Source organism: Castor canadensis, chromosome 3, assembly GCF_047511655.1.
Source record: "Castor canadensis chromosome 3, mCasCan1.hap1v2, whole genome shotgun sequence".
Classification (NCBI taxonomy): domain Eukaryota; kingdom Metazoa; phylum Chordata; class Mammalia; order Rodentia; family Castoridae; genus Castor; species Castor canadensis.
Genome location: NC_133388.1, coordinates 88,841,783 through 88,853,281, shown reverse-complemented (window position 1 = coordinate 88,853,281; position 11,499 = coordinate 88,841,783). Strand labels below are relative to the sequence as shown.

Genomic DNA, 11,499 nt, shown 5'->3' with positions numbered 1-11,499 from the left:
TTTTTGTACATCTATTTCTCCTCTTTTCCATATATAATTTAAAAGGCAATTTCATGAAATGTGTTTATAGACTTGTTAATTGTAAGACAATGGGTAAAGGTTTATGTGTAGTTTTCACGTGTGTGAAGATCTCTCCCACTGTTGGTATTGTTTTTTTTTAATTCTATTCCAAAGCATTTTATTCCCTTTTACAAAGGAAACTGTACATGGTGAATATTCATAAAGGAAGTTCTGTGACTCCCTGAATGTGGTCAGCTCCAGGAGCTACTGCCATCTTCACTGTCCTTGGTTCCAAGTCCTCAATCCCCAATGGCTGCACAGCCCAGCTGTGGAGTTTGTCAAATTCCTAACAAGATTTAAAGCAGCAGTGACTGTATTTGTGTATATGCTGACTATCTTAAGCCTAAAATGCTTCCAAGACTAAAGTAATGCACATTTAAAATACATAGAAAATTGATGCAATCAGGATTTATACAGAGTAGATTTTTTTCAAAACAACTTCACTCAAGAGATACATCTTATATCCGAGCACGAAAACGTGGAACTATACATGAACGTGTATGCTCAAGGAAAGATGTTTTCTTAGAAATGCTGGCTGGGAAGGCATGGACTAAGTTCTGCTTTACTGGTTCAATCGCTAGCAGAATTCTCTCTCCATTCTCACGCTTCTACCAGCGATTCCCGAAGGAAGAGCACAGCTGTCCTCTTTCCACATTCTGCTTTCCGCGCGCTCGCTCTGCTCTCCATGGACGTGGCGATGGGCATCATCCTTGGAAGGACGCCTTCGGCTGTACTTGTCTCGTTTTTCAATTTGTTTTTCCAGATCTACGACCTTTCTATCAATTTCCTCTGTGGAAGGCACAAGTGTGCCGGGGAGAAGAAAGTTGGGTGTTGAGAAAACGCTTCTCCATGTTTTTCTCTCAGTCGCTCCTATGTTTCCAGGTCAGGTTTGCTCTGCTTCATCAACCGGTGATCCTGGCGTAAATGGCAGCCGCATAACCAGAGAACCCAGTTCAACATTTCCTCTTCTTCCTCCCATCTTTTCGGGTCTTCTGCGCTGATCTCCAGCAGCTTCACTTCCTCGTACTCTTCCCCTCTCGCTGCACATTCCTTTTTCTTTTCTTATTCCAAAGGAGCTTTTTGGGCTTCCCAATTTGCAGGCAACTTAAGTCTTTATCTTCTTTCAGAACTTCCTGGTGATTTAATTTAGCAGCTTCATTCCACTTCAGGTGCAGCTCCCGGAATTTGCTCAGTCTCTGTTCGCGCTCAGGGGCAGCCAGTTCCTGGAGCCATCCACTGGCACCTTCTGGACTTCAAACTCAGCCGCCATTATAGCCTTCTTCCTACTTCCAGCAACAATGCAGGACAATTCCATCGTGTTGATATTGTTTATATAATAAAACTTTCATATTACAAATGGGCATAAAATTAGTACTATTTAGGATTTACCTTAAGATAAATTCCTTGAATGAGAACAAGCTTTTTAGTATTTTGTGATTCACAGTATATATCTGCAAACTTACAATCAGATTTTAAGTCATTTTGATTTGGAAGGATTGTTTTGAATTAAAAGATTTTTTTATTTTACAAATTGGAGATAAGGGGTGGCATGGAGTTGCCTGGCCTGAGCTAATCAATATGAAATGATCCTTGAAGTGGAAGACCTCATTATCCAGATTACTATAGGAGAAATATTATGAATAATTTTTCAGGGAAGAAAATGATTACTGGAATTACTGTTCTTATTCAGAATATATACTATAATAATAGATTTAAAATGCATAATGCATGCATATCAAAGACTTACAGTAAATGTATCTTAAATTTTTAAACTGGAGTGCCAGATTTTTTACTTTTAACAGTTCACCTAAGAAGGCTCTGCATTTTGAATACTTCTTTGATCACTAGTGTGAGACCACAAGATGGCAGTGTGTTCTCAGGGACCCTGGGAAACTTCCTTTTGTGTGTGTGTGTGTGTGTGTGTGTGTGTGTGTGTGAGAGAGAGAGAGAGAGAGAGAGAGAGAGAGAGAGAGTGACAGAGAGAGGAAGAGGAAGAGCAAGAGCATTGATGATTGATGATCATGGGAGGGACTTGCTGGTGTGGCAGAGGTGATGAAAAGAACCTCTTTTTTTTTTTCTAATTGGTAGAACAGAGTCCTTTTTCTTTTTTACTGTTTTGTAAAACACAACAAATAGAAATGTCTGAATGAAACGCATTTTATAGGGTTTTAAGTCTGAGTTCTCAATAAACAGTGGGAAAAGAATGATGAGATCCTTGAGTGTTTTACTAGTGATCCTGTGTCTTCAAATGAGCTGTGAGTTGGGCATTTCTATGGGAACATAAAGTACAGTGTTGGAAGTTGTGTTTCAGTCCTCTGAGTAGAAACATGAAATTTTTTACCTTCTCACTAAGGGAAGCTGTGAGGCCTGTGAAAGGATAATTTAAGTTCTGTAGAGTGAGTGTCTGCTACCTAACCAAGGTTCTTTGTTTGACCATTGTCTTTCTGCACAGGGTGAGCAGTCAACAGAAACAGGTGGAGCAGCATCCTGAATCCCTCAGTGTTCCAGAGGGAGCCATGGCTTCTCTCAACTGCACTTACAGAAGCAGCAGTTCTCAGTACTTCGGGTGGTACAGACAGTCTTCTGGAAAGGTTCCTGAGCTGCTAATGTCCACATTCTCCAGTGGTGATAAAGATGAAGGAAGATACACAGCACATCTTAATAAATCCAGCCAAGATTTTTCCCTTCACATCAGAGGCTCCCAACCCAGTGACTCAGCCACCTACCTCTGTGCAGTGAGCACACAGTGCTCCCCAGACACCTGCAGTCTGTACTCAAACCTACAGTGGCCCCTAACAGGGTCTGAGGTGGAGCACAGACCACAGAGAAATTCTGTTGTGCTGTAGATGACATTGGAATTAAGATCAGTAGCAGGGAGGATTTGATTGATGGTGGAAGTATTTTTATGCTCTAAAAATACCTGACCCTGAAGGGGAAGTAAAGCTACAATATTGCTTTATGTGATGGTTAATCCTGTCAATTTGACTGGATTGAGAGACACCTAGGAAATTAGTTAAGCACATTTCTGTTTGTATTTTCACAGACAGGTTGTACATAGGACAGCAACCACAGGTGAAAGACCTGCCTCTAATAGTGTGGGCAGCACAGTCCAATAGGCCAAGAGCCTGGATGGTGCAAAGGCTCTCCAGTATGTACACAAGCAGTGTTAAACTATGAAGCCTCAAATCATATAAATCCATATATTTAATCCTCTTTGTACTGCTCCTGTACAGAACCCCACCTATGATTCTCTGGTCAAGATATCTTCCAATTTTCTCCTGTACAAATATGAAATTTTGAAGTATGTTCAAAAAGCATGCATATTCAATGTATATGTTGATGTGTCTGAAGATAAATATATTCCTATGAAACTGTCAATATAAACACTGCTACAAATATAAACACCACCTCTGTGTGCCTCCTCTCTCTTGTTTTAAAAAGTGGGGAAAGATCTCCCATTCTCATGGATTTGTAGAATCAACATAGTAAAACTGGCTATACTACCAAAAGCAATCTACATGTTCAGTGCAATACCCATCAAAATTCCAATTACATTCATCACAGAGATTAAAAAAATAGACCCTAAAGTTCTTGGAAACACAAAGGATTGCAAATAGACAAGGCAATACTGAGCAAACAGAGTAATCCTGGAGGTATCACAATACCTAACTTCAAACCATACTACACAGCCATAGCAATAGAACAACATGGTATTGACAGAAAAACAGATGTGAAGACAAGCGGAACAGAATCAGGACCCAGATATGAATCCACACAGTTATGCCCACCTTATTTTTTACAAAGGCACCCAAAATATACTATGGAGGAAAGATAGTCTCTTCCAACAAATGGTTCTGGGAAAAGTGGCTATCTGCCTGGAGAAAACTGAAACTAGATCCATGCCTGTACCCTTAGTGAATTCAAAGTGAATTAAGGACCTAAATATCAGACCCAAAACCTTGCAGTTAGTATACAAAAAAGCAAGGATACCCTGAAGACAATAGGTATAGGCAAGGACTTCCTCTGTAGAACTGCATCAGCCCAGCAACTAAGAGAAAGGGTGGACAAATGGGACCACTCCCAGGAAAGGAGAAAAATATTTGTTATCTATACATCAGACAAAGGACTGATAACCAGAATATACACATAGCTAAAAAAAACTAACCTTCCCCAAAACCAATGAAGAAATGAAGAAGTGGGCAACTGAACTAAACAGAACTTTTTCTAAGGAAGAAATCCAAAGGTTCAAAAAAAACCATGAAAAAATGCTCGTCATCTCTGGCCATAAAGGAAATGCAAATCAAAAGCACACTGAGATTTTACCTCACCTGTGTTAGACTGGCTATCATCAAGAACACCACTAACAAAAAATGATGCTGAGGATGCAGGGGAAAAGAAACCCTCATACACTGTTGGGAACGTAAGCTAGTACAACCACTTTGGGAACATTATGGAGGCTTCATAAGAAGCTAAACATAGATCTGCCATATGATTCAGCAATACCACTCTTAGGGATATACTTGAAGAAATACAACTCAAGTTGTTATAAAAGCACCTGCACACCCATGTTTGCTGCAGGCACTATTTACAATATACAGGCTATGGAAACAGCCAAGATGCCCCACAACTGATGAATGGATCAAGAAAGTGTGGTATGTATAGACAATGGAATTTTACTCAGTCACAAAAAAGAATGAAATTTTGTCATTCACAAGTAAATTGATGGAACTAGAGAACATCGTCTCAAGCAAAGTTAGCCAGGCTCAAAAGGCAAAAAATTGCATTTTCTCCCTCATATGCAGATTATAGACCCAAAACAAATACAGTAATATTATTGGGCAAGGGTCACAAAATAAGGGGAAAACACTCATGGGAGAAATAGGGAAAGAAGAGGAAACCTAAACTTGAATGTAGTTGATGTGCTCCCACTTGAGGAGTGAATAAAGTAATCAGAATTTTGCAGAGACCACTATTGGAAGGTGACTAGGAAGTACTGAAGAGGTCTGGTAGTAATGAACCAATGTGGGTTGCAATACACAAGTGCATGGAAGCAACATTAGGAACTTATTGACATATCTATCATTATATCAAAGTACCAAAAATGCCATGTTTTTCTTATTATTTTTTTACATTTTCTCTTTAACAAACTCAGAGAAGAGGGCAGAACTGGTTCTGCCTGGTTGCTGGAGTGGTGAGGGTAGTGAGGGGGGAGGTGGCACAAACAATGTTTACACATGTAAGTAAATGTAAAAATGATAAAAGGAAAAAAAAGAAAATCACAAGCAATTACATACACACATGCACACATCAATAGTATTTTGTGTGTTTCTGTAAATTGAGGTTTTGGGGGGATGATATTGCCATTTATGTCTTCAGATTTTGAGAAAAGCAGACTTACCTTCATATTATGAATTACCTTCATAATATGTTTGAGTTCATCCAAAACAAGTGGGGTGTGGCTAACATACAAAATGTGGACATATTTAGTATATGTGTTTTGAAGTTCAATCCAGTTTTTTATATCACACATTTACTCAATAGAATGGTTGTCTGATGCCTTTTATACATTCAAGAAAACATTTTAATATAACATATATTTCCTCATAGTTATCAGCTTACCTTGCTTTTATCCATTCAGCTTCTCAAGATGTCTGATGCATTGCATTAGGAATGTAATAGCAAAACAAAAATTCAAATGGGAGAAAAGAGTCATACAAATCTACTTACAAAAACATTTTGGTCATACATTATTTTAGTTAGAGATCTTACACCTCAATTGCAACCACACTCCTGCATTACGTAAGGTAACATTGTTATATGTTGACTTTCTTAACAGCAGAGTTTGACTTGAAATTCATTTGCATGTGATTTATTGAGGAAAACAGATTGGGTCAAGGAGACATGAAGCATGGATGTGATTTAGCTGGAATCTTGATTCAGCCTCATCTCATGGGGAGCACTGGGTCATCAATAGCACCCAGAGTTGATCTTTCCCACCTTCAGGTAATGAGGCCAGTCTGGTGACCTCTTATGCATAAGAATTGAGTGCAGAAGTCATTGGCTATGGTCTTCCTTCAGGTAGAGATATTCCATATTGGATGATGATTACTATCATTGATGGAGGTCATTTGTGTGGAGAAAGAGGGAAATTGTGAGCTGGGTATTGGCTATATTGGCTTGGGAAAGGGGAATTAGGCTGTGCACAACAGTTTCTACTATTGACATTGGAACTCCCCGGTACATGGTCAACATTCTATTAATGATAGACTAATTCCTATTTTCCAAACTTTACTGTTTTGATTTAATCAGGTTATATAGCTGATCTTGCTGTTCTTGAAGAATTAAAATAATTTAAACTAAAGCAATTGTTAGGATGGAAAATATAGATACAAAAATTATTATTCAACACAAAGTCTCAGAATTTTTTAAAGTATTGACTAGGAAAGCAGTGTCTCATTTAAAAAATTTCTTAGTGGAATGATTCTACAGCATTGTACCTATTACTTGTACCAATGTAGAAATGATGCTAATGATTCATAGCTGATAGTTTTGCCTTCTGTGTGTAGAAAGGCAGACAGAAAGAGACACCATCAAGTATATTTATGAATGGCTAGCATTAGCTCATTCTGAGGAAAATGGGCTCCTTATGCATTTGTGTTCATGTTCTCTACAAGGTCCCTTCTTAACTGGGTCTGGCCATCAGTACTGTCATGTGGGCACACATGTGAATGGCAGACTTCTTAGTACAATGAAAAAGCAGGTAATGGTAGTTCAATCACTCATCCCTGCACCTAAAGCCAATTTGAAGATGGATGAACTCTGTCAACACCTCACACTAAAATCTTGTGCCTTCCCAGGTGGTTCATTTCAATTTAGTGATGATTAGCACCTGGGACAAGATTGCCTGCCTGTGCTTGTCACCCCAGCACAGCAGCAGCAGAGAGGCTAGTGTAGCCCTTTCATGCACTGACATTCAGATGGTTCCCTTGTGTTCACCCTCCCACCCTCCATCACCCCTATTCTCTTCACAACACAGAGCCCTTCCAGGGTCCCAGTGTCTAGGTTTCCTTCACTTACATTTCCACTGCAGTATTCTTACAGTTCTTTCTGTGTTAAACCTTTTCCTTCTTCTGCTTTCTGTGTTATAGATGTTTATATCTTTCTTTTAAAATTATGTTACCTGTGTGGATTTAGGCTCATCCTATTGATATTTCCAAATTTTATTTCAGTGGGAATTTTGGAAAGATAAGAAAAGAGTACAAGTGCTTAGTCAGAATTTTTTATCAGAAACACACCACAGTAATACTTAAATATTTGAACTGATTAAATGATTTGTTCTTACATATGAAAGAAAATCTATCTGCAGGATTAAGACACAGTTAGAAGCTCAGGGGTAAAGTGGTTCCAGGTGGGTACAATTCAGTGGTGTGCCAAGAAAGGAATGTGTTGTTTTAAGTTTGTGAAACATTCCCTGTTGGCCAGATTCTCATTTCACTTGGGATTCTCTCCTTATTAAATTATGAATTTCACTTTTAGGTTCCAATGGTCCCTATGCTAAATTTTGTGAGGAATACTTTCACTTTGTTATTACACCATTGATTACAAGTTCTCATTTTCTTGGTCCTAACTTCTAAGAATGGGACAACTGAGTATTTAACTGTGCTGACGGTCTCTGACAAACTCTGACATGTCTTCTGTTCCTCACACAAGTTTCTTACATTTCTGGTCTTCTGGTGTTCTTTCTGCTTTATTGGCTACACACCACTTTACTTTTTTCTCTCCTTAATTATTTCTATAATTAGCTGTGTATTTTCCTTACCCCTGTAATTCTGCTTAAGTTTCCACATAGATCTCCATCCATCAGTGTACCCTTTATTGAAACATTTCATAATTTGTGTCAATATATCAGTCTGTTATGGTCATTTACAATTGTAACCAGACTAACTTTTTCTTCTTAAACATGTGATATTTCAGTGATTTTTCTCATAACCTGGAGCAATATCAATCTTGACCTGAAATAAAGAAACCTTAGGTCCTTCTTCATGATGAATTAAAGCCTTTATTAGTTCATATTAATTAATCAGTGATGTGATACTGGCTCACTTTTAGAATGGTCTTATTTCTTTTGTCCTTTAGCAACAAACAAAGAAATAATCATTTTCCTTACTGTTATGTTTACTTCCAGCAGCACAGAGCTCTAGGAAGGCTCAGCATGGCATAGTATACTCATTTCTTCTCCTTCTGTGGAATGAAAGGTTTTGATACTGTCAAGAAAAGTTTAAATGGAATTCTAAAGTCTATTGTCTTTGGTGACTAATTTCTAAGAGAAGTAAATTATAGTGTTCCTCTCTTTTTACATAACTAAAGTTTCTCATGACTGTTAGGATCCATGCTGTATACTACAGAAGTTGACACTGTCACAGATTGGAGAAGAAAGACACTAAGTGTGTGGAATTTTTGATTCTACATCTCTGAAATGAGAAGGCACCATCCACTCTCTAAATCCTCATTTCTGGGCTCCTCCTCTCTGTACCTCTTCTTTGCATCTCCTCCCTGCAGTTGGCTGATGCAGCCTCACTGATGTCTATAGATGACAAACTGTGATGAGAACAAAAGGGCAGAAACATCCAGGCTTCTAAGGGAAATGTCTTTCTGACCATCTTTGAAACTTTCAAAGGCAAGGTATTTGTGCAGCCCAGTCTGTCCTCTGCTTGCCCTAGAGGCCAAGTGACTTGAGCTTCCACCCCTGCTCAGTCCTACAGCATGCAGGCTCAGCCACACTCCTACTGCTCTTCCCAGGATGAGACATGATCTTCACCCTAAGTAAGTACAGGCTCGTCCCTGACCCCTTCCACAAGGCAACTGTGTTCTGATTGCATCTGAGTAGCACTACCTTTGTTGTGGAGAGAGGAGTATGGGAAGCCTATGAGACTTGACATGAGCACAGCTATGTCCTATAATCTGCAGGCTGGGATGGACACAGCCCCTAGACACAGAAGGGGGTGAGGGCAAAATGCAGCATAGCTGCTTCTCCTAAGATGTTTATGTCCAGAGAGTAGCAATCACTGGTTCCTCCTGTTCTTGATAACTACAATGCCATGCCCCCCCAAGAACTGTTGCTCTGCTTCCTTTTTTGCCACTATATATAATCAACTCACTGGAGATGGATGAGGCTCTTATATGTCTCCATCAGAGTGCCCAGACCACCTGACCCCAGCTTTCTGCATGTTTGTTTTCTGTGTTTTGTCCTTTCTCAATCTCCCATAGCTGCCATTTAGATTTCTAGGATGAGCTTGCACAGGCTGTGAGAGGTGGCACCCAAACAGGGACCTAACTATGGGGGAACTCAAAGCTGGAGATGAGGAGACAGTCTCCAAGAAGTGCACACATAACAGAAACTAAATAAGGTGAGGGGGAGAGTGAATTGAATACGGTAAGGTGTAAAAACATGGGACAGTATGAGTCTAAGGACCAAGAGCTCTATATAAAGGTTTTAAAAGCTATGCTAAAGATTAGAGGAGGCAGGGTAAGTTTGCTTCCACTTAAGCTGTTTTCAGATTTTGTACAGGATACTTGAAACATGTTCCTTGAGGAAGGCACAGTAAATTTAGAAACATGGAACAATGTAGGAGACAGGCTGAGGGCACAATATACAGCTGATGGGCCAGAATACATGGCCATTTTTACTTTTGCTTCATGGTTCATGAATAGGAATTGTTTGGTTCCCACTGCCTCAGATAAACAAAGATTCTCCTTTTTGCTATCTGACTTAACTCTGCAAGACATGCCCTCAGTGTCAGAGGAGAGGAATGGGATTTGTGGAGCAAGGTGCTACTGCTGGGAATAGGTGGGCCTGACAGGGACTGAGTCATAGTGTGGAGTCAGCAGAGCCATAGCATCGGACCCACCTCCTGAAAGAACTCAGCCCCGTGCATGCCTGGCCCCATTCCTGTTCCACTGATGTGGGAGCACTCTGGCAATTGCAGGGGGTGTTGGAATAGTTAAAAATTATTTTCTCCTCTCCTTTGTTGGAGGCTGTCACAATTTTCCCTATTTCTTCTGGGCATGGTTCTGCTGCCTTTTACACCAAAGATTGCCACAGATTGAACATACTGTTTTTGCCTGTGCTCAAAGGGCAGAGCTTTATGCTGTTTTCATGGTCCTCAGGGACTTTCTATAACAACCTATCAATCTATACAGTGATAGCAACCATATGGTAGGTGTTTCACACCACTTTGAAACTGCTTATATAGATCATACTAGTAGTGAAGAGTTATTTAATCTTTTCTTCCAGTTGCATAGTCTAGTGCACACCCATCTTCATCCCTGTTTTGTGAGCCATTTGTGCTCACATTCTAATCTCCCTGCCCACTTGTTGACAGTAATGCCTGGGCAAATAACCTATTATCTGGGCTTGCCCTAGGCTTGCCTATAAAAACTGCCACACCTGTAGAACCTGCTCGACTAAGTGATGCTTTGTACATCAAAATGCTTCAGCCTTGTATTCTATGCTTCTGCACACACTGGTGAAGCCATAAACATGTTATCTCTCATTGTTGGACTATTTGGGGTCGAGGGAATGTTTGTGATTTTCCTGAAGATGTGGAACACCCAGTGTTAGTATCATTATAGTTTGTCAAGCCTCATAGACCCCCTGGTCCCAAAGATAAGCAGGCTGAGACAGAAAGACTCGCCCCTAGAGAGGAAACCACTGAAGTTGATTCCTCCACCAACCAGAGGGAGGCCAAGGAGACAGCTTCCACTGAGACAGGCACAGAACAGTTAGCCACACCCCTGGGGTTAAATTAAGGAATTAATAGGCATGACAATGATGATAACTGGTAACCTGGATGGGGCTGGGAATCCCACAACCACATTGCTGGTGGCATTGGTCATAATTACAATACAAGTGGATGCTGTCCAGGGAGATGCATTCTAGGCTTTCATGAGCAATCTGCCAATGGTGCATCCTAGCACTTGGCAGAGCCACCCTGTATGTATCTTTACTACTAATATGGTATACATTGGACGTCACTCCTCAGGATATTTGGTGCCTCAATGTAGTGACTATAACTTTACAGGTAAAGATCATCTTATGGGTGCATGGGAACAAAGCTACGATACTGAAAACTTCCAGCAATTGAGACAACAAATATTGGCCATGCAAAAGCTTATGATAGTGTTGTTTCTCCAGCTAATGTTGCAAAAATTATCCTGGATGAATTCAAGGGTTTCAATCCATTTAACTTGCTAAAGCACTCCTTCTGGTATTTGGCAGGATAAGTGTATTACTGTTCATCTCTTTTCTTGTCATTTCAGTTGCATGGTGCACAGTGCAAAGACAGCTCTTTGGATTGAGGTTTCAGACTTCATTGGGAGCATTTAAGAAATAAAAAGGGGTAGATGTGGAGAGTGGAGTATGAGAAGCCTATGAGAACT

At 40.0% G+C, this 11,499-nt stretch overlaps 1 pseudogene; it reads right to left on the bottom strand.

Moving 5' to 3' along the window:
• Positions 1 to 637: 637 nt before the first annotated feature.
• Positions 638 to 5,464, bottom strand: LOC109676112 (pre-mRNA-splicing factor SYF2 pseudogene; annotated as a pseudogene).
• Between the last annotated feature and the right edge of the window lie 6,035 nt (positions 5,465 to 11,499).